General features: G+C 37.3%; 1 pseudogene; it reads right to left on the bottom strand.

Annotated features, from left to right (window-relative positions):
- Positions 1-23,074: 23,074 nt before the first annotated feature.
- On the bottom strand, positions 23,075-23,590 carry LOC117038667 (anterior gradient protein 2 homolog; annotated as a pseudogene).
- Positions 23,591-24,933: the final 1,343 nt, after the last annotated feature.

Here is a 24,933-nt window from a genome sequence, read left to right as displayed (position 1 = left end):
GCATGCGTAAAAAGCTATTAGAAAACTCCCATTTTTGTTACTCAGATAATATACTACATTAAAAGCAGTAAACTTTGGGAGGAAACAAATCTACCTCCCAAATCTCATACTAGTATATCTTCCAGGCAGCTCTAACTGAGAACCATCCAGGAATAAGAATCTGGAAATATAATTCCAGTTTACCCAAGTTGACGATAGAACTATCCAGCAAAACTCCTCTAAGCTTCAGCTCCCCCACTGGTAAAAAGCAGAGATGTGAAGTTTAAATTAGATAATTCAGCACTTAATTCAGTGGCTGCCTTTGAGTTAAACGCTGAATGGATTTAGTTCTTACTAGTGTTATTACAAAATAATCTGTGACCCCGTTTGAAAGGAAATAGCTTCACTGACGTCCAGGGCAGAACTATTTTTATTATAATCTTAATTAAATACATGTTAATATAAAAAAGAAATAAAGTTCTTAAACTTATACAATTATGAAACACAATAAACTACCCCAAAAGTAAAACCAAAATAATTAAATTAATAAAATGTATTTAATGTAAGAGATGCCGAATTAAAATTTCTCCTGAAAAAAGTGAATCTGGGCACACTGCCATGTCCGCTGTGTGATGACTGAATTCTGCCACGTACAGCTCGGTGAGCTGCAGAGAACTAGACGTCAGCACACCATGCTGGGACTTTATGTGACTTTCAGGTGGCTTACATTAATCATGTTACAGTTCTCTTCTTACAAGAGGATCAAAAAAAATTGTAAACACAAGTGGAATCAAGGACAGTAAAAATATCTGATAAAATTTGAATAGAGAGTAGTCATTCGGATGTGTTGGTTGTCCTTATTTGATAACTTGATTTTTTACCATATTATACCATTTTTGAGATCTATTATGGTATTAGAGATCTAATTCATTTTTTGACTATATACCACATTTTTATGTAATTGTTTCTCTAGTAATGAAACTTGAAATGATTCCAGAACATTTTCTATTTTAAAGCGAATGCAGTGAATATCCTTCTATATGCTTCCTTGTGTGTTAACAGCCAGGTGTATACCAGGCCATACTTATCTCCAGGCTCATAGCTCACATTTTCTCTTTCTTTTATTTATCTCTCTATCTCTGTATCTCACCACTTCTAGTTCACTCCCCGTGTGTGCACATGTATGCATGCACACACATGAAGTGTTAGGTCACTGTTTTATAAAATGAAAATCATATTGTATGTACTGCATTGCACTTTATTTTTCTCTTTTTGTTTGTTTTCATTTCTAATTATGGCAAAAACACATGACGTAAAATTTACTATCATAACCATTTTTAAATGCAGACTTCAATAGTCTTAAGTATATTCATATTGTGAGGCGAGATCTCTAGACCTTTTTCACCCTGCAAAGCTGAAACATTACACTCATTGAAAATGTCCTCCCAGGCCCTGCCAGCCATCATTCCACTTTCTAACCCTATGAATTTGATTTGACTACTTTACACATGTCATCTAATGGAATCATATAGACAGACTAGCGATGAATTGCATGTATAATAGAATGATCTTCAACAAGGCTGCCAAAGCCATTCAGTGGGTGAAGAGCAGTTTGTTCAACAAATGATGGTGGCAACACTGGATGTGAACATGCAAAACAATGAAGCTTTGCCGACATCTTACACCATATTCAAAAATTAACGAAATGAATCAAAGACCTATACATAAATCCTAAAACTATCAAACTTCTAGAACTTTCAACTTTGATTAAACATTCATTGTTCCTTTTACGGATTTGTCCTCATTACATCGGTCATATTATGAAAAGTCCTAACGATACACTTACTAGCAATTATAAGTTACTTAAGCCATTAACTTTTTTTAGGATGCATCTGTGTCCAAACAGGTTGAAATGAACCATATGAGGAAAGTATTGAAGACGATCTATATCACCTAAGAAAGGAAGGAGGGAGGGAGCGAGGAGGAAAAGAAGGAAGTAGGGGCTTATTTCCCTGCCAGCATAGAATTCACAGCTTATTATTCCAAAAGAGTGGCTGACTTTTTCCTATCATATTCTTATTACCTTAACCTTGGCAGTTAAAAAATTCTAAAAGAGAGAATGAAGGGAAAACAAAATCACTATGAACTTAATATAGGTAAATGTCAAGATGGGAGCTTTGGTCTTCTCGTCTACCAGTGGAGAACTAGAGAATGGCCTCTGAGGGAAGTGGGGCCGAATGCTATTGCAGGAGGTTATATCAGTGCTAAAGTTGGAAGTAGGTCCCAGTCGCACGGTGTGTGTAACCATCCAACCAGCTCCTGCATCAGAGAGCAAATGCTGGCTCTACAAAAACACCTTAGTCACATTAGTGGCCATATCATGGTCATGTTGCTTGATGAGCCTTTGAGCATCCACAGGTGATTAATTTGCACATAGATTTTTAAAATCCTGAGAAGTAAATAATCACCTTATGTGAAATCTCTATGAGAGAGCTAGAAAGTCTCATCACATTTGGAAGGTTACCTGAGTCTCCCGTCTGTTCCTTAGAGCCTTTAGGACTGCTATGGCAATCACAAAATGTCTGAACAAAAAACATTAGAAAAGCAACATTGTCTACAGACTGACTACATGGAGGGACTGGGCTGGAGGCTGATGGGAAAGGTACAAGGAGGGGCAGTTAATTCTGAGAATGACCCTCTGTCCGGAGCAGAGTTGCTTTTATGTTGCTGAATGTCATTGAGTCCCCGGTCCACATCCCCTACAGAAATTTAGGGGCTGCTGGGAAATTCTTGTGTGGCGATATATTGTGATGTGTCTTTTCCTAAGTTTACAACCTTTGTGGGTTTTCTTTTCTCTAAATAATAGTTTATTTGGGTCGATTACGGCTAACAAGTGGGAGAAATAAAGCCAACCTATAGACTCCAGTCAGTCAGTGGACAAAATACTGTCAAATGCTGAACAAGAGCTAGGCTAAGTGAACTCAACAGAAGCAGGACACCTCCCAACGGGCTTTGTGGACTTGTCCAGTTTTTAAACATTTATTGACATCACCTCTCTTCAGATTTTCCATAATTTCATGGCTCATTCTGAAGCTCCAAGCAGTTTCAATCACTTAAACATATTCTCTAGTTTTGCCTGTGTTGTGAACATGTTTGAAAAATTAACCTTTCTGTCATCAACCTGGAATAATTAAGAAAAGGCTATAAAATCCTGCTTAGTTAACATGGACATAAAAAATATTGAAATTTTATTCAGTGCTAGCAGCTATGTGTTTTCCTTGCTATTCCTGTATTCACAATGTTAAGTGGAATTTAACAGTATTTAAAAAGTTATTTTCGCCCTTTTAGTGATTTTACAAAAATTTAGCACATCATTTCCGTTCCTTGTTTCTTACCCGGCTAGATGTACCAGGATATGCCAACTGCAGTCACCCTTAGTGGATGCTGTAATTTCAGACAAGCCATGCTGGTTTGGTAAAACATGTTTCAACAGATTTGTATTGTGACCTCATTTCTAGAACAGCCTTGATTCCGTAGGTCCATGATCCAAGTTGTTTACCTTTGCTTATGATTTTTTTTTTTCTCACAGCATATGAACGCATACAATATGAAACAAAGTTCTTGTTTTTTGTCACGTGAGAGGAAGCATCCTTGCTATTCTGGTATTCGCTGTAGCCTGATTTTAGGAACAAAGCCATCCTTGTTTAATGGCCGTTGTGTGTTTGCCTTTCTGCTCATGTCAGGACTTTAATTTCATAGCTTTACAGTCATGACTATCTCCAAATATTGGAATATAAATTGTAAATCGTTTTCACCTTTCACTCTATCCCTGTTAAAGTGCCAGGGAAAACACTGTATTACAATTATTTCGTGTTCATGCCAGCTTCTTTTACATTTTATATACAAATAGATATATTATATACAAATAGATATATTTTCATTGAAAAAAAAATCAGTGATGGAGACGATAGTCAATCATTTAACCTCAATCTTCTTTCAGAAAGAGCTGCTATTATCATGTTGAATGGTAGTTTCCCTCATCCTTTCAAATAGACTTATATATGTATAATGTAATATACATATTTCTATATGTAAATATATACATAACAACACATACTTCTGTATCAATAATTTATTTACCTATCATGTAATATCATGTTTTAATTTTTAAGTATTAATAATATCGTATTGCTTCTTGCTTATTTTCACTTAACAAATGACAGGTTGTAGAGATCTTTCCTATTTCCACATATAGAATCTCATATATTTTAGATATGCCTACCCCTCTCTGGGTAGAAATTCAGGTAATTTCTGCTTCAAACAGTCATGTAATGTACATCATTTTAAACACTTTTATATCTGTGCAAGTTTTTTTTTCTTAAATTGATTCATGTTTTTGCAATTTTTGGATCTTTGAGTGACATGTCAATATTATTTTGTTTGGGAAAACTTTTAATAGGCTGGGAAAAGCCTCCCAGTTTAAGATATGTAACATTTAAAAATTCTCTCAGCATTTATCACATCTTCACAACAAATTTTCTTCAAGCTTCTTAATTTTTCCAGTGTGGCAATTAAGAAAAATTATATTCTATTTTTACTTTGCATTTTACTGATAATTACTGAGATTGAGTATCTTCTAGGTTTCTTAGTGATGGGTTAGTGAATCAATTATTCAACTCTTTTGCCTGTTTCTTTTACTGCATTGTTTTTGCATAAAGACATGCAGGATTTTTAATAGCATTCTGCATATGAATTTCTTTGGTAATTATGTGTATATAATTTCTCCGAATCTGTCATTTAACTTTAAAACTTATTTATAATATATTTTGTTGCAGAGCAATTTTAAAATCTGAAGCAATAAATTGTATTAATCTTTTCCTTTGTGGATTTAGATTTGGATTTTGTTTTACGAGATCTGGGTAGCCTAAGCTTATTATACACATGCCAATATTTTCTCCCTGTATTTTAATAATTTTGTTTTGTCACAATTTAAATCCATCTAGAATGTTTTTTAATGGAGTGATGAGTGACTCTAACCTTATATTTTTATATATGAATAGACAATTGTGTAAATGCCATCAGTTGTAGTATTCCCCCACAATTTTGAATGCCAAACTTTACCAAGTTTGTCAGAGGGGTTGCCATCCAAAAGCCAGTTACCACTTCCTTTCTCTTTGGCTTCATTATCTGTAGATGATGGAAAGCGTACTCGTGTACATTTCCGTACCTCAATTCCTTTGCCGTAGAGATGGTCACGTGGTTCGGTTCTCGCCGATGCAATGTTTGCAGAAGTTCCTGAATAGGGGTTTCCACAAAAGGTTGATCTAAGGCTACAACTAGTCTGCCCCCCTGAGTTTTGCTCTGCCACGTTTTTTCTGCTTAGAATGTGAATGTGAGTTTGAAGGTGCTAACATCTTAAAGCCATGTGTGATGAAGATGTACAAGGAAGAATAGTGGAACAGAAAGGTAAGAGCAAAGTCTCTGATGGCACCACTAAACCACTGTTTTCAGTGCTGAAATAGTAACCATGACTTATTTAATCTTGTGTTATTTGGATTTTCTGTTAAATGCAACCAAATGTACTTTTAACTAAATTCCAATGTAATCACGTGACTCTGTTTCTAGCCTATCTGTTCCATTCATATTGTTTATTCCTACACAACACTGCAATAATTTAATATCGAATTCATGCAAATTTAAGTATATGCATTTTTTCTTTTTTAGTATCTGGAAAGACATAACTTCATCCTTTGTTCTTTATTCAAATTTTCCTAAACTTTATTCTTTCATTAAGTTTTACAGTTTATTATTTTGTCATGTTCCCTAAACAATCCTTCTTAGACGTGATACATGCTGAATTTTGAATGTTTTGTTTTTGCACCTAAAGTAATCACAGTGTTTTCAAAGTCATTACTGTAGGTAATTAAAGTAGCACAGTCTCTGATTTGAATGATCTTGCAGGACACAGCTAAATCCTACTGATCATGGATGTTTTTTTAAATTTTGATATATTTGAATGCATTTTGGTAAAATATTATGTAGGATTGTACATCTGTTCGTATTACTAATATTGATTTGTAATCTTCTTTCTTTTACTGTTATTTTCTGGCACAATACCATGATTATTTAGATCTCAGGAAATGATTTGGGTATTTTTCCATTCTTTTTATTTTCTCTGGAATGCTTTATATAAGATGTGATTTATCTATTCTTTGAATATTTGGCAGAACTTGCTCATAAACTGGGGGTTATGTGTAGGTTTAGTTCTTCAATTTCAAGGGTAGAATTTTTATTTAGAATGCATCCTTCAAATATATAATAATGAATTCAATATAGTGAAGTTATTGCCATTTATATTTTGCTTTTTAATTCCCAGATACACACAAAGAAAATAAAATGATAAGATAGATACAAATTTTATGGATTAACATTTGTGAAAAAAAATAGATAACACTAAGTTTTTGAGTTTAACTAACAAAGGAAGTCCATTATCACAAAGTAGCATTTCTTTTAAGAAAAGTAATCCTAGAATTCATGATTTTAATTAGCATACAAAGACAAATATATTCTTACAAAACACACCTCCTACATCTGCCAACCCCCCGCCCCCCTCCACACAGACACACCACAGTGCATGGAGTGGAAAGCACCTCAAATTTTGTATAACTTTAAATTAGATATATTTTACTTTGTCAGTACTGTCATCCCGTTTTCCATGCCTGACACATAATTGATCTAAATTAAATTGTAACATGACCAAAAATATTTCATAAAAGCTAATTTAAAATACATATTGAATCTTATAATCACTAATAACAAAATAAGGCCCAAATTTATTTTAAGTATCCATGCAGGAATATCACACAGTAATAATATAAGTCACTTTAATGTTTTTGAATGACCTATTATGTATACTAATTTTCATATGTAGCACACACATTTATAATAAATGTGATATGTAACATATAAATAACAGGAGTTGAAGGCATCATAAATTTGTCCCCCATATTGATTTGTTTGAAAGTTTTCAAAAATATCCACTGAAGATTGTGATATACATTTTTTTTACTTTAAAAAATAGAAATAGCTTCACATAACTGAAAACATTAAAAAAAATTCAAATTTAAATATTCCTTTTCTTTTCAGTTCATTATCAAGGTTTATTCTTTCTTTGTTTTGTTTTGCTTTTAAGCTGCAGGACTAACTGCACTACACCCGATAAAATTAAGGAGACAGAAAAATCAAAGCACTCTGTTGGCACTTTGTAGGGCATCCATCATTATGTTATATGATTGCTGAACTACCTAAGTATAAATAATTAAAAATTAAAGCAAGGAAGAAACTTAGAAATTAATCTTACACCATTGCCTTAAAACAGCCACTTGTAAATTGAGTAGAAAATGTCAACTCTATGATATTTCCCTGACATTTGAACACACGTCATATTCTATCAGTTGTCTCACTTCAGCTCACAACATTTCTGTGAGGTGGATATTTTTTTTCTCAGACTTATTCTAAAGTGGGGGACATGAGGCCCAGAGAGTCTTATCATTTAAATAATAAATCTGAGATATCTAAATTAAAGACTTCTTATTTTAAAACCAGATTTTCTTACTACAAAATCTAAGCTTCTCAGACTGACTCATTAACTCCTTCGTGTCCCTGAGGTTCAGGACAAAGATGTGGGTGTCCTCAGGTAGGAGGCCCCTGGAGCTCGTGTTCTTCAGAGTTGACCTAGAAAATTCAGTCACATGACACTCTTTTGAGGAGAACTTTAAAATTAAGGACAGTGATTAAATGAATTTCAAGGCCTTATTCTTAAACATTGAAAGAAATGTACAGTTAATATTGTTTTTCTTTATAGGCCATCGAAGTTTTTGTCTCTGCTTTGTCTTGGACTAAATACACAGTGCCTGAAAAAAATAGAGAGTGAGAGACAGGCCCAGAGACACACACAGAGAAGACAGTGAAAGAGAAAGAAACAAAGACAGAGACAGATAGAGAGACAGAGGAGGGAGCTTCGTTTTTTTCATTGTCTTTCATTGTCATCAGCCCCATACCTGAGCCTAAGGCCATGTCTTAGATGGAATCAGGCTGTGTTGGGTGACAAGCAGTTGTGTTTCTGTGAATAAGAGCTGAGTCTAGGTGAGCTGTGCTCCCTTTTCCACAGCAGGAGAAGGATAGCGGAATTTCCTTGCAATTTTGCTGCATTGGTTCTTTCAAAGTTACATTCATTATCGTGAGGTTGAACATGTTTATTCTGTGAATTTTTTCTTCAATCTTTGCACTTTTTTTTTTTTTTTTTATAGACTGCGGTTTTAGTGGTTCTGGTGTATTCAAGCCCTAGAAACCATTGAATTCTTATTTGCCCACTGTTGTGCTAGGTTTTGCCTGTAATGTTCTCCAGGGAGCAGATGCTGGGGTGGGTTAGGAGAGCAAGTGGTTTGGTTTGTTGGCTTGTTGGGGATCGAGGCAGATACCCATGAAAGATATGCGTGTCAGGAGGCACTAGTCGTCAGGAAAGCCGTTAGACCATGCTGCTGGTCTGACCTCTGGGGCCTGGGACAGGAAAGCAGGGAGGAGACTGCATCGGGCAGGGAATGATACAGACCACCGTGCAATGCCAATGTAGAGCTGATAAATTCTCACCCAACTCAACAAGGAGCTCCAGGATATACATCGGTTGTTGGAGGCACAGATGACCTAGTGTCACCACCAGGTGTCACCACCATGCTCAGCAACTGGCTCGGAGCCTCCATGGAAGAGCCTGGCTCTGCTCTGAAGCTGAGGAGGCCCCAGGGAAGGCTGCTGGAGGATGCCTACAGCTTCACCAATCAAAGGGAAAAGAAAGGTCTCTTCTTGAAGGGAGGGCCAGCCCTTGCCTCCATGCTGCCACAGAGGTGCTGCTGCAGATAGAACAGGACAAAGGGGGACCTCTCCCTGCATAAGGGAGATACAGTGCAGTGGGAGAAGACGATGAATGGTGAGTAAGGACATGAATAAGATGCTGCTGGAAGGGTATGGACCACAAGGGACACAGCTCATGTTAGTTTTGACAGTGACAGAGGAGTGAATACCTCTGATAGTGTGTAAGGCCTCTCTGAGTAACCCATGAGTCCAGGGCACTGTCCAAACAGAATCCAGTGTCCTGTAATGTGAATCCACCCTGCTGTGGCTTGTGTCTGAATGATGGAGAGGTCAGTCCTCAGAGGCGGGCTGCCTGTCCCAGGAAGAAACAGCAACCTTGGCTGAGGAAACTCCCTTGGGCCGTTTCCCAGAGATGGATTCCACTGTGGGACGTCAGGACTAAGACCCCGGAGCCTGGGACATGTGCCTGGGTCCTGAAAGAGGGACCCAGATGGCACATGCAGCCCCTTGTCCAGCGGACCGAGGAAGATGGTTAGAAAGAGCCTGCCTGTGTATTGGCTGTGGCAGGGCTGAAGCAGAGGCAAGACCAAGTACGAGTTCTGGATTTTATGCTGGAGGAACTAATGTGTAGATGATGGACTTCTTTCATTGATTTTATAATCTCTGCAATAATGTGTCAGTTAAACTTAGATAAATTATATTTCTCCAATTTATGCCTTCTTTTACAATTTTTTGATCATTTTTGACATTAAAAAGTAAAATGGGCAAGTCTATTTATCTTTTAAGATTCCTTGCATGGATTTGTGCTTAGAAAGTCATGTCTGTCTGCAGAAAATGTCTCCCTCAATATTTGTCTTTTAAAAATCATTCCTCAATGTGCAACTCTTTAGCAGAAATGTGTTGTGTGTGATATGACATAAGACTATGGACTCTTAAAATGGATTTTCTTCCATGACGGGGCAACCACTGATGGGCAGGGTGGTCAAAAATAAGATGGAAAAGTCAGAGAGAAATCTTGGGCTCTCTCCATCTGTTTCTCATATATCATGAGCAAAGTAAAGGAAAAGAAACTGAAAGAGGAGGGGTGCTTCTTCCATGTTTCTACTGCTCTCGAGGCAGGAAGCAGTATTCCTTCTCTGATCTTTTATTCCCTTTTACTGCCATTCTTCAATCAGCCACCTCATTACTGTCTTGTTGTTCCCACCACCTGTGGTTCATTTTCTCCTTCTCGAGCAACGCGATAGTTATATTTCCAACACAGACGCTTTCTTAAGCGGCAATGATTTGGTGGATTATGGCTTGAGAAGTCCTGACCAGTGTCCTCTCTGATCTGCCATGAGACCAGCTGGAGGAATAGCAATTATTTTTAATGGAGAAATATAGGTTGCCTACAAGCAAAGTTGGAGACATAAGTACACTTGAATTTCTAACCTGTCTCCGTTAGAAGGATCTAAAACTCGGTAGAAGTCAGATTATGAAATATTTTGTTTTCTGATTTTTTCCACACAGAGCTGAAGTTACATTAGTCATCATGCCAGTGAAATTTATATCCATTCATGCATTTATTCTTTCATCTATTTTTTTTTTCAGAAAAATTGAAGCAGTTACTGAGTGTCAAATTAGCTGTTAGGTATCAGTGATTGGAAGATGGGTAACATTCAGCCTCTCCCATTTAAAGTCTCCAAACTTGGTGGAAAGGTACCAGTGCATAGAGAGAGGATGATGATGGTGATGGTGATGGTGGTGATGGTGATGGTGATGACCGTGGTGATGATGGTGATGGTGATGACGATGGTGATGACTGTGGTGATGGTGGTGATGATGATGATGATTTAGTAAAGACAGTGATAGTGATGTGGATAGTTTGTTATAAGAGCATACTGAGGGCCAGCTTCCCCAAACTGGTGGAGGTGGTCAGAAAGGCTTCCTGAAAGGAAATGCTTCAGGTGACATTGGTGTGCTTATGTTAAAGGAGGGCAAATACACCAGTAGCAACATTTGGGGAGGGAAAGGCACCAGGAGATCTGTGTGTCTTTCAGATTCTTAACAAATAATGAACTCTGGTTCACGAGTCAGAAAACCTAGGTTTTGGAACCTGCTGCCTTGTGCCCCAGTTTTGTCAGCTGGGTCTCAGGACTCAGTCCAGGTGGGACAGATGCTGATTAGCTCTTGCAGTCTGTAACACAGCCACGCATCCTTTGAAGGCAGGAAAGGTTAAGGCTCATTTGGGCTAATATATCTGCAAACAGAAAATATGATGTGCTTTTTTAAGTGTGTAGGCACTATATCCAGGTTTGTAAATGTGTATAAACACCAGACAACTCTTACTTTTCTGTAGTTACAAGACATGTTTATCCTTGCCAAAAAGTGCATGTTTTCGCTTTCTGAAGAAACATTTCTAGGCAGAGTTGTCAAATTTCTACCTTGAGGTTTACAATATTAACAGCTGAAAACTTCATGTAAAATCACTAATTAAGAGATTGGATAACATTTGAAAAAGATACTAAATTAATAGTTTGCCAGAAAAGAAAGTCAGTTTTTTTCTGATGATAAATCCAACCAATTAACTTTCTTCTTTGAGTAGTTCAAATCGCAATGAGACCATGTCTAATCACTTATAGAATGTCTGGTTATTTTTATTACGTTTAACCTCTTACCAATGAGCATAATGGTGCTTTAGGATTAGAATAAGAGCGTTAGCTCTTAGAAGAAAGTTACATTCTCTGATGTTTTTAAGATTAAATATATTCTAGTCACAGTGGCTGAGAAATGACCTTTTCCATGTTCTTTCTAATAACTTTGAAAGATATTCAATTCTCTAAAATTGAACAAAGAAAGCATAAACATCCTGTTGTAGTCTCTCGCTCTGTGGTATCTATTTGAATTTCTTTGACTTTTTTTCATGCGTGTTCTTCAAGCTATTTAAATCACAGGCAAATTAATGTGTGACATCCCATAGAGTCAGAGAGCTAGAAGGGGTCTTCAGAGATCACACAGACTCACACTCCAGCCCACATTTAGACAATCTAGAAAAGACTACCTAATTTCAAATCTGATTTCCTTAAAGTTCTTATTGAAAAGTCCATTTTATTATTATTTAAGATGTGTGTGTGTGTGTGTGTGAGAGAGAGAGAGAGAGAGAGAGAGAGAGAGAGAGAGAGAGAAAGAGAGAGAGAGAGAGAGAGAGAGAGAGAGAGAGAGAGAGAGAGAGAGAGAGTTAGTTCAGAGAGAAAGAGAGAGCATTTTACCCTTTATAAACTCAGACTGGGTCACACAGAATTTCCTTTAGTAGCAATTTCCTTAAAAAACTGGGATTTGTTTTTTTTAGTGTCCTTGTTCTCACATCCACCCCATTACCTCAGTAAGGTTTACCTGCATCTGTAGTTTCTTGGTGGGTTTTTTTGGTGATATTTCTGATACAGGCCACCTCCCTTCTACAGTGTGGCAGAGTGGACAGCAGAACTGGATGGATAGAAGGGAATCTGCATTCAGGCTGTCTTTGAGGAAATAGCCGTGTCCCGGGCAAATCATTTTACTTAGGTTCCTATGCAGAGATCATCACATTCGTGATGAAGGTTATTTGAACTTTTCATTCAAACATGACTCAGCTTGCTCTTGTTTTTCCCATCTGCAGCGTCACTAGAATAATTGTGTTTGTGTCACAGGGAGGCTGGGGAGCTGGAATGACCTACCATGTGCTGAGTGCTAAGAGTAATGCCCAACACTTAAAAATGTTTCATAAATAGGTGCTGTGTTGTGGTGAGATGGACATTGGGGTGCCTGGATACAGGTGAGCATGCAGCCTGCAGATATGGTGGGCCATCTAGGTAGAGAGCGTAGAATGAGGACAGAACCCCAAATGCAGTATGACACAGTATTCACTAGCCACATGTGCTATTTCTATTTCAATTAATAACATAGAACTTGGTCAGTCACTCGAGCCATATATCAGGTGTGCAAGAGCCACATGTGATCAGTGGCTACCATAGTCAACATTTGCACAATCACTGAAAGTTCTACGGGAAGCCGTTATCAGGAATAAAACCCTAGGAACATAGTCTAGTTAAAGAATCATGATAATACTAATGGTGGATATTCAGTGAGTATTTATCAAGTCGTATGCTGTGATGAAAACTTTTATACAATATCTCTATTTTTCCTTAAAAACTTTACAAAGTACTCATCATTATCATTCACATTTTACAGCAGAGGAAACTAAGCATCCCTCGCGTTAAACGATGGCGGCAGGAGGGTTGGGGAAAACCGTGGTCCAAATCTTAAGTTCAGTTCCAGTTCTGGATCAGGTTTTCATTTAGTCAGTGTCCGCCCCAGAGCCATAAGGATGATTCTAAGCTTTCTACAGGGAGTATCGTTCATAGTAAACGTGTTCATTCTTTATGTGTAAGCTCACTTTCTGTTTTTGAAATTGCTGTATGTTCTTTCGTGACAAAGAACGGTGGTGATAAGAACTATTTTAAAAATATTCTTGACTTTTTTTTTTCTGATTTAAAAAAAAAATATTTAAATTAAAAAAAATTCCAATTACAGTTGACATACTATGTTATATTAGTTTCAGGTGTAATTCCTGACTTTTCTAATCTTCCTAGGCCAAAAGATGTAGAATACTTACATAAATTACTCAGTAGTGCATGCTTTTTTCCAGTTTTATTGAGAAATAATTGACAAGTAAAAACTGTATATACTTAAGGTATACAACATGATGGTTTGATATTTGTATATGTATATATGAGATCATTTATAGTCTTCTACTTCACTTAGCATAAGGTCCTCTAGGTTCATCTATGTTGTCACAGGTGGCAGGATTCTCTTCTTTTATATAGCTGACTAATATTTCATTGTATATATATAGATATAGATACATAAATTTATATATATATATATTAAAATGTGGTATCTATATCTATACAAATATATAGATATATATTTATCATGTTTCACCGAAAATAACACCTAGCCTGACAATCAGCTCTAATGCATTTTTGGAGCAAAAATTAATATAAAACCTGGTCTTATTTTACTGTAATATAAGACCAGGTCTTATATAATACAATATAACACCGGGTCTTATATTAATTTTTCCTTCAAAAGACGCGTTAGAGCTGATTATCAGGCTAGGTCTTATTTTTGGGGAAACACGGTATATCTATATATTTTTATATCTATATATTTATATATCACATATATAAATGTGATCTATCTATCTATCTATCTATCATCTATCTATCTATCTATCTATCTATCTATCTATCTATCTATATATATATATATATATATCACTATTTTTATCTGTGCAGCCATCTGTGGTGATTTGGGGTGATTCCACATCTTGGTTATTGTGAAAAATCCAGTGTTGCGAGTTATTGAGTGTCTGGCTGGGGAATCAAACCAACACTTTGGGTGACAGTACACAGTCTAGAACCAGGGCTCTGATTTTAAATGTGATGCTTTTTGAACTTGTTCTCTCCCCCCGGGGTCTCCCTGGTATGCTTAGATGCACACTTTGTGTATACTTTGAGGCATCTACCTTATTTTATAAAGCCTGTTGTCAAGTGTTTACTGAATACTACTCAAAATCATTCCATATAGTGAATTCTTCTGTGTGTGTCTGCACAAATTTCTCCTGTTTATATATGGAATATATATATGGGGAAAGGAGGGAGGAAGGGATAGGAAGGAAGGAAATGACAACTCTGAGGTGATGGCCATGCTAATTATCTTGACTGTGCTGATGATTTCACAACACATACGTGTTTCAAAACATCATTTTGTACCACTTCAATATGCATGATTTTTATTTGTCAATTATACCTCAATAAAGCTGGAAAAAAAGAAACTTGTATTGAGTTTCGAGGTGAAACTTGAATTTAAATAAATTCAATAATGTGAAATGTTGGGATGACAGCAATTTGTCAGAAAAGTATTACTAGGTGTGAAACTCTATTTTGTTAATTGATCATATAAAACATTTTATATATATATATGTGTATATATATATATATAGTGTGTGTGTGTGTGTGTGTGTGTGTGTGTATATATATATATATATATATATATATATATATATATATATATATATATATACTGTTTTGATCTTGTCTATTCCTTTTTGTACCTGGAAAGGAAGACACCATACAGCAGCCTGCTGCCTTTGGCCTCTGTTTTTGACTCGTTCTATTTTGCACCATGTCAACAGTCAAACCTGTTGAATTATTATGCTTGCTGATGTTTTGACAATGCTGTACATCTGTCATCAATCATATTAGCTGATAAAATTAACACAATTGAACCCGACTGTAGTCACTCTGAAGTAAAAAACTAAAACTACTTTTCAGGGATAATAATAGCTTCTTGCTTTTCCCCTCTACTGCTGCAATTGTTGTTAGTAATTGGCATGTGCCAGTCTCCTCCACTTGACACACCTTTGCGTTTATTTTGCTTAAGTGACATTTTGATGATATATATGACTCATGTGATGCTAATAACACTTTTCATATTCAACCCATCTTTGCCTTCATACACTTATATAAGCATAAAATTACTGTATTTGTATAAAAGCAGTCCTACAGAATTATTTGTGAACTTAGAAAATTTTCAATTTGACAGTAAAGAATGTCACCGTTTGATTATTCTTGCCATCTTATCAATCATACTCTGAAATGTCATTTCAGAGTAAAAAAAAAAATGTTTTCATAAAAATAAAACCAGCATTTATACCTCAATAAAACCATGACACCAGTCACATGTTTCAGGGCTATCTAATTACAGAATAGGTATGACATTTATTCTCCCAGGAAGGCACAGATTGAAAATTATTGTGGAAAGTACCAAAGTGATTTATAACATTCTTGCTTCTACTGTATATGTTCAATAAATGTTCTTTGATGGACTAACAGATGTCAGTTTTTATGCTAATGTGCTTTTTCAGAGTTTGTATTTTAAGAAATGTAAAGATATGGAAGTTATAGAAAAACATCTGCAGTTTTGATGCTCTGACACAATATTTTATGTTCATAAATTTTTCTGGTATTCTGCAACTGAATATGAAATTTAATATGAAATTTTAACTCTCCTTTGGGATTTTATATTTTTTAAAACAAAACAAGTATGCTAAAGCAACTCCATTTTGTGAAGTAGCACCTTTAAAATATATATATAAAATAAGACTGATATGGTAAGTTAATTAGAAAATTTATGTGTCTGTTATACCATGTGCCCACTACTATTCAAGCCATTGTAAAAAGAAACAAAATAGGGTCCTGATCTCTGTATGCAATGAACTTGCACTTAAACAAAAAAATATTTTAAAAGAAAAATAATTAAATACAGTATGTATAAGGAAGTGTTTTGTAAACTACCTAAAGAGATGCCATTATTATTTTTAATATCTGTTAGTTTGAGAAGTATTTATGGAGGAATTGTTGCTTAATATATAGAACTTGAAGAAGTGGTAAGATGTGGATGAAAATCTATAAAACGTGAAAAAAATTCAGCCACAAGTGGTGACCAGAGACAAATAGTTATTTAGAACATCTAATAACTTGAAAATCATAAAATATCATAGTATGCATGTTACAGACAAAATTATAATTATAAGAGTTCTCTAATGTATACAAGCAAAGAAAAATTAATTTGATTTTGATTGTGTTTAATTCCAACTAACGTAAATTCATGTAATTCACAAGAACATAATAGAACTACTAAAATATACTGGGAAGAATTATTTAGATTCTTTTGTCTATTAATAGTCATAAAAATTTTCATATGTAAAATAAACACAAATTATTTTTATGCCATCCAATTTGCCTATGTAAAAAGTATTCTTTGTGATGTTGGAATCCTTTCATTTCTTGTTATATTAACTGCATTTGCCAGTTTCCTTTTTTAAGACTGGAGATATCTGGAGAGGAAAGGTTTTAGTCCTATGCACTAATGCTCTTGCACAGTCTCCTGTTATAACAGGGACACTGTGAAATGGGAGCTGATGTTGACTCGGATGGACTCCCTCTTTTTGACTGACACTAGAGACAGAATTGGCTGACTTACACTTATTGAAGTGAAAACTATGGCAGATCAAGTCATACAGGATATAAGCGTTTCCAGTACTGGGATAAATTATTAACAACAACAAAAGGAGATAAGAGGAAAATTTCATTGATAATAGATGAAACCAGTCCTAAAAAGAGCTTTGTGTTAAACACAGAGAACTAGTAAGCACATGCGTGTTACGCTCTAAGAAGTGATGCGTGCTAAAGATGTAAATAAATACCATAAGAGCCTCTGCTGAGACGAGAAGAAAACCCACTTCAGGATTACTGCATTAACACAAGCCTGGGAGGCTGCCAGAGGAAACAGAGTTTAGTGGATCCTGCAAACTAACCTTTGGAGAAACCAAAGGTTACAAGATAGCTGAGTCATGGTATGGGAGGGAGTATTCGTTTGCCATGGCTGCCAAGACAAAGGGCCACACACATGTTGGTTTAAACACCAAAAGTTTAGTGTATTATGGTTCTGGAGGACAGAAGTCCAAAATCAAGGTGTCAGCAGGGTTGGTTCCGTCTGAGTTTTGAAAGGCAGAATCTGTGCCTGGCCTCTCCACAGCTGCTGGTGGGTTGCTGGCCATCTTTGGAATTCCTTGGCTTATAGATACATTTTCCTGATCTCAGCCTTCATGTTCATGTGGAATCCTCCTGTGTGTGTGTCTGTGTCCTAATACTTCCTTTTGATGTATGGACATTTGTCACAGTAGCACAGGAGTCCAGCCTACTGCAGTACGGCCTCATTGTAACTTCACTGATTACATCTGCAACAACACTAGGGTCTCTAATATTGTACTTCCAAATGCATATTAAATCATGTCACTCCACTCTTTAAAATCTTTAAATAGCTTGCTATCTCTTTCTCAAAAAAATAAAAGGATTCACATTATACGGCCTTTCATTATCTGACAGAAGACAACCTCACATCACACGCTTCTCGTCTCTCTCTCCCTCATCTCTTAGAACTCATCCAGCTAGCCTGAAGTTTTGAAGTTCCCCAATGTTCTACCCACTTGCTGTCTTCGTAGACCAACCTTCCCCATAAAAAAATTCTTTCACTGAGTAATAACCTCAAAACAGCTCAAATTTCCCCTTTTTAGGAATCCATTTTTGCCCTTCCACCATTCCTATACTAATGTGTCCTTCCTGTGTGTCTGTGTCAGCTAGTCTTCAGCCGAACCAGTGTTCATGCATGTATTCTCACATGGCTTTCTTTCTACTGGACTGTGAGCTTTAGAGAGAAAGAACAATGTTTCTTTTCATTATGTTCTTAGTGATATAAGAAAATGTAGCTCATCTGTGGTATTTGAAAGAATGAAAGAATGAATAAAACAGTACCTTCTTGCTGATGTGGTGCCCTCAAATGTTCTGTTTACTAAGTTTCTCTGTTCTCATCAGAAGGGAAGGTTGAGTCACTACTTGCTCAAAAGAATGACCTATGTTTTGGACTTATTTTAATCAAAATTTAAATTATTCTGTAGTTTCAAATTTTTCAAAAGGAAATTCAGTATATATACCAGGGTGCCAAGAAAATGTATACACATGACTTGTATTCATCTTTTGTTATTGATATATATTGAGTATTTAATGCAGTTTTAATACAGTTTTTTCCTTTCTTAAAATGTGTATACATTTTTTGGCACCCTCTGTGTGTGTGTGTGTGTGTGTGTATGAAATTAGATATCTGGTATTATATAGAAACATAATATGAGGATAACGGTTTTCTGAAGCCGTCATTATATTGGAACCAGGGCTTAAAGGAGAAGAGGTGCTCCCTCCCTCCCTCCCTCCCACCCCCCACCGCCCTTGGTATTTCTACATTATTGTGGACCATGTCTCTTATTAGTTTCATTGGTATAAGTATCCTGTTTCAGAGTTGGTTCATAAATGATCTTGTTTTTCCTAGTATTGTGTCTTGGCCAAGAATGTCCAAATGTTGCTAAGACAGAGCAAAGATGTACTTTAAGGTTTGCATCTTTTTAAGGATGAGAAACAGTGTCAGAGCCAGAATATGCTGTTAGTGATAGCCCGGAAATTAGATTTTCTGTAAGGCTCCGATGAACTCATAAAATATTTAGAGGGTCCTATGCTAATATCATATCAAGGGATGTGCTGCATTCAGCGTTCTGGGTTGTAGTAATCAAGTAGATGAAACCAAAAAATAGCTCTTCCATTTACTTGTGGTATTTTTCTGTCCTTTCATTGTGAAAAGGTTATTTATCAGAAAACTTTATCTTCATCGCCAGTAAAAATCATGCGCTGTCAGTTCTCCATGTTTTAGACGTGTGTCTCCTAAAAAAAGAGCAATGCTGGCTCTTTGGCCACAACAGTGCCGTGTAACTGGCGTGGACGGTTACATCTGTCAGTGAACAAATTGTCCTTTCCCTGTCCCGAGGAAGGTACTGTTATGGTAACAAGAAAGTTCCCTCTCATGTTTTCTTCTTTTTTTTCTTCTCAATAACAATTCCATTTTACTCTCACCCCAGGGTGGAAATGAAGGAGTTTGCAATATGCCACCCTCAAATGTGTCATTCCAGCATAAGGATTTTTTGAACTAAAAGCAATTGAGAAAAAGCAGACAGAGGATGAACTGTCTGCCCTTCCCCCACCTGCCTACACGCAGACTTTAAATTCCCTTGGGAAGGTGCTCCTTGCCGCCACACCCCCAAACTGTACCAGGGAGAGGATAGTAGCCTGGTCACCAGATACAACACTGAGAAATCTATGGAAACAAACCTTATAGAGAGTGGTTACCGTCCATTAGTTTCCCCCCCATATTTACCATCTCAGTTTGCCACTCCAACAGCCTAAAGCCCTTTCCTTTGTCTTGTCACTTCTCTATACATTGATTGTCCGTTGGTAAGGTGCCATATACGCGAGTCGCAAGTTCTGATCACCCCTTTGTGTTGCCCATATCTGCGTTTCTCCCACCTGTATGTGCACTGCATGTGATAATAAACTCTGCCTTTCTCTTCTTCATCTATCTTTGTCACTCACATTTGCAGGACCTCAGTTAGAGAACAAAGGAGAATAGAGGAGAAAGTTTTTTGTTTTTGTTTTTCCCTCCCTACAGAAGTAATGGGGAAATTGTGGAATATAACTAAAATATTTTCTTGGACCTATGAGGAGGAGACCATATAAATAAATAAGGTGAATTTTGAAGGAAGATGGGGCTTCATCTCTATACACACGGTTTGGGAAACTAGCATGATGTTAAACTACAAAACAGCCGGACAAAATGTATAGGTGCGTAAGGAATGCTTAAGAACTTTCTGTGACTGGAAAGTGAACCTCTAGGAATCCAGTGCTGTTTCATGCCCTAGGTAGAGATTGGCTGACTCTTCTTTTTAAAAGGAATGACTGTATTAATTCATCAACATATCAAGCTGTCCCTCTGGCTGGGGGTGTAGCTCAGTGGGAGAGCATATGGTTTGCAGGCATAAGGCCCCAGGTTCAAACCCTGGCATTTCCCAGTCCCTACACTGACTGCCCTGACCTCCTATTTAGGCATATTCACTAAATACTATGTCTTCACAGTGAGCATTTATCAGTGCTACACATTAGCGTAAATTATAGGTGATATCTTACTGCAATAAGCTATCTGCAAAGCTAGTGATGTGATAATGGTGTTTTCTTTCAGTATTTATGACTTTTTTTCTCATGAATCCAAAATAAAAATCTAGCCTTTCCTAGTTTGATTCATTTATATCACGGCTAATATCCTATTTGTTTTGATAAAACCATATAAATAGATAAAAACTTACCTTCTCTGCTATGGGCATGGTCCACTTAAAGAATAAAAATACAACAAATGTATTTATAACACTCCTTATTTCTGACATATTTCACATAATATCCTTTTATTATTCACAGCAAAGTTACATCAGATAATGGAGCCAGGGAGGTCTCCCATGTGTCACACATCTCAATGCGGTGACCAGTTAGTTACCCTAGACGATTACATGATTACAGCTTTAGTGTAATCCATGGAATTAAAGTGGACCCAGTGAGAGCAAACATTTTAGAGTTACCTGCGCCATACAGTTTTGATCTCCATCTATAATGATGTACAGAATAAAAGACTTTAAAATAGTTGCTGTGTATCTTTGGCGAGGAGGAAGCTGATTCAGGCCTCCCCTGACCTTCAGGTCACCCAGCACAAGTGACACCGTTCACCTTGGGCGTTGTTAAGCCTGAGGAACTGAAGGAAGTGAATTTCTACCCGCGATGGAGGGCACCGTCGGTGAAGGCACAGATGCCGTTTTCTAAGGAACGTTAGTGATGCGAATTCAGGTCTCTGTGGTGTGATGACCAAATGAAGAGACATCAGTGAGTCTCCCTTTGCTGCATTATGGGTCTATTTGTGTATTTGATTGTATGCCTTCACCCGAGCACCTGTTAAATTGTGTTTACTGTTTTAATATGAAAAAATGAAGCTAACTCTTGTGACGTCAGCTACCTCTTTTTCCTCATGGTGCATAATGACATTTTCTACGAATGGAGCCCCAGTTTCCCCTGTGTGTTGAACATCACCTTAACTTGGCCCTGACAAAGATCCCAGAATCAGTGGTTCAACACTTAATTTGCTTGGATACATTTAAGACCTTCAGATCAAAGACGTCTTTAATTATGTAATACAAGGCTGTACATAGACTCATATTTCAGAGGGATATTATTCACAATGAGAAGCTATTAGACCTGAGAACTGAGAGAACCAACAGTTTCTCTAATTACTAACATATATTACACATTTTGTTGCTTCATTTGCAATACCATCTCTCCTCGGCATGCTCTCACTGTCAGGTCCCTTTCTTACTACACTCAGATGTTCGGAAAGGGGGACAAAAAGGTTACGTACACTAGCATTGTCCCTGTCACTGTCTGCCCAAAACTGTGTGACAATCCCCATATTTTCCTGACAGACTTAACTACACCCTTCTTTTCCTTTTAGCACTTAAGTGTGACTAAACTGTCAAGCTTGTGAACTGAAGTCAAATATCATTTTATTTTGTATATTCTAGAAAATGAGAGATGGTCATAAAAGTGAAACCAGAAACCGTAAAACAAACGAATAAGTACCCGGTGTTTTCTATGCCATAGGAGACCAAGAAGAGAATAAGAAATTGTACTACAACTAGGTATGAGACTTACAGTAATAGCGGCTGAGCTTGCTGTGTCAGGGGATGGTCTGAGTTTTACTTATGTTATCTCATTCATGCATTACAAGAAGCTTAGGAGATGGGTGCTATTTAAGCTCCCATTTTAAAACCGAGGAAACTGCTGAAGTGGGGTGTTGAAAACATGTCTTCTGTGTGGCTACTACGCAGAAGTGACAATTAGTCTGGTCCTGCCATGAACTGGCTTTACAGTGTTGAGAAATACATTTGCCTGTAGGGTCCTGACTCTTTTTGCACGGAGGAGGTCATATGCTCAGGCAGAAATAGTCTAGGTTTTGCTGCTTGGTGAATTCCGCTCTTGGGATGCTGTCTAGATGGATGTTTGAGTGGGTTTTACAGCTACAGTGACCCTCAGTAGATTTATTTCACAGGAAATGGAGATAATACTTAGAGGTGCTCAGGGGATTTGAAAAGTTAACATGTTTTACATACCTTGCAGAATTCCTGATACACTGACAATAATGAGTTCCCATTCTTTTCCCTCTATCAAATAATAGGCAGATGACATCCAAGAAAGCTTAAAATTCTTAAACAGTGATTCGAACATCAGCCTATTGTTTGGAGAATTGAAGGATATAATTGAGGCAAAAATATATAAGCACATGACAATGTAAACAGTTCCAAAGTTACTGTGTATTATTTGAAGAAAAGACAATAGTAAAATTATTCAGACTGGATTCAGCGTATGATAAAAAAAAATGCTTTGTGTTTGAAGAAGATAGGAAACTTATGAACTGGAAAGATTTGGGAATTTTTTTTCCAAATACCTGCAAAATAATTTTTTTTACGCATGGCTCGTTATGGTAGTATGCAATATTATTTTCATATATGCATACTTGAAACAAACAAACAAAATAGTTGTTGTAACATTAAACGGTCATCTAATCAGCCTGTCCACCAGAGCTTCTGCCTTCTCCAGTCTTCTGACATCTCATCTGGTTCCAAGTTGCAAGGCCTAATGCAGAGGGAAGAGCTTGCACATTTGTTTCTTCTCTACAAGTCAGTCTTCACAACCTGAGAGCTTTCTTCGTGTTGTCTGACGGTAGGCAGAGCTGAGCCCAATGGTTCATAAGCGTAGAGTCGATTTGAATATCTTCCAGTGATGTCGGTTCTAACTGCCAGGGATGGGTCAGCGAACATAATCCTGGGGACATATTGGCCATCAGAAGAAAGGTGTTTGTTGACGTCTTCATAAACTAGATTGAGGAAGACAGACTGCTCTGTCAATTTCTGGGTTTCTTTATTTTCAGCAAACACTTTCTTTAAAGCTTGACTGTGCGGGCATTCATGCAAGTATGAGTAATCATCAAAGGTGTACTGCCTGGCTTGGATTTGTGTAAAGCTCCTTCCGTGTCTGAGTCCAGATGAGTTGCTCACCCCAACCTCTGGAGGGTCTGGGGAAGTTTGGGTGGTGAGTCCTTCCTAGCTCCCAGTTTGATTATGGTATCTTCGGCCAGAGTGTAGGAGGGTCACGACAAGTAAGAATGTTGACACCAAAATCTTCTCCATGGCAAGTCTGGGAGAGCCAGGTGGCCTTAAAATTCCTGGGAATTTTCAAGAAGAATGTAAAACAGGGCAGATGTTAAACGCTGCATAGCTTTTTTTTTTTTTTTTCCCCTTGCATAGCCTTCCAAAGAGGAAAACAAAAACCCAACAAAAAACCATTCACTGTCCCCACAGTGACGACGCGAGTAGAAGAGATCAGAGACAAAACTTGTTTAAGAATCCATGTGTCCACGCTCGAGGGAAGCAGCGTTAATAGTGACGTCGTCAGGGAGGGGCAGACAGATCAGGGAAAAGAAACTTACAGTCAAAGCGGGACGACTAAAAGTCCAGGAAAATTAATTCTCGGTCCTGGTGGTGAAGGGAACTCACCCCTCAAGCCAGACTTCATAGCTTCCTGTGTGTTTTCATTTCCTCTTCACTCCTCGTTCCAGAACCATTCTCTCCCTGGGTGTCCCCGAGGTCTCTGTGGTTAGGTGTGCCTCCACCGAACTCGCGTGTGTCCCGTGGTTCCCTTGGTCACAAAACCGGTCACGTTTGCCTGTAATTTCTTGGTGAGTGTCTCCTCCTTCCTCTTGAGCTCCTTGAGAACAGAGGCCATCTCTTATACATATTTGTGTTTTTTATATTAGACTTTATGTTTTACAGCAGTTTAGAGTTACAGAAACATGGAGGTGATAATACAGTCTCCATCCACGCCGGCATCTTCTTATTGACATCGAACATCAGTGTGGTGCATTTACTAAAATGAATGAACCAATATCGGTACATAATTAACTCAAGGCCATAGTCCATTCCAGTTTTCTTAGTGTTTATCTAGTGCCCCATTTCTCTCCCAGTGTCCGAGCCGGTGCACCGTTACATTTAGTTGTTGTGTCGCCTTAGTTTCTTCTTCAGTGTGGCTGTTTCTTAGACTTGCCTTCTTTTTGACGACCTTGACAGTTTGCAGGTCAGGTACATACCAGCTGGTCAGGAATCGTGTGGGTTGCCCCTCTATTGGAACTGCTCTGATGTTTACCTCACGAGTGACCTGCTATTACGCGCTTTTGCAAAGAAAAGCACAGCGGTAAAATGCTACTTTCATTAGATCATATCAAGGCTGTCATGTGCCTTGTGAATCGTTGTGAATATTGACCTTGGCCACCTGGCTGAGATTTCCCAGCTTTCTTTACAGTTCCTCCCCCACTACCTCTTTCTATACTGTATTCTTTGTTAGGAACAAGCTAAGTGCAGCCCATCCTTGAAGAGTAGGAAGTTCGGCTCCCTTTCCTATAGGTTGACGGACCCATATAAATTATTTTGATTTTTTTGGCTCAGGAATTCTCCACCATTTATTAATTTATTCAATC

Source organism: Rhinolophus ferrumequinum, chromosome 19 (assembly GCF_004115265.2).
Source record: "Rhinolophus ferrumequinum isolate MPI-CBG mRhiFer1 chromosome 19, mRhiFer1_v1.p, whole genome shotgun sequence".
Classification (NCBI taxonomy): Eukaryota; Metazoa; Chordata; class Mammalia; order Chiroptera; family Rhinolophidae; genus Rhinolophus; species Rhinolophus ferrumequinum.
The sequence above is the reverse complement of the archived record's forward strand: the minus strand, read 5'-3'. Positions and strand labels throughout refer to the sequence as shown.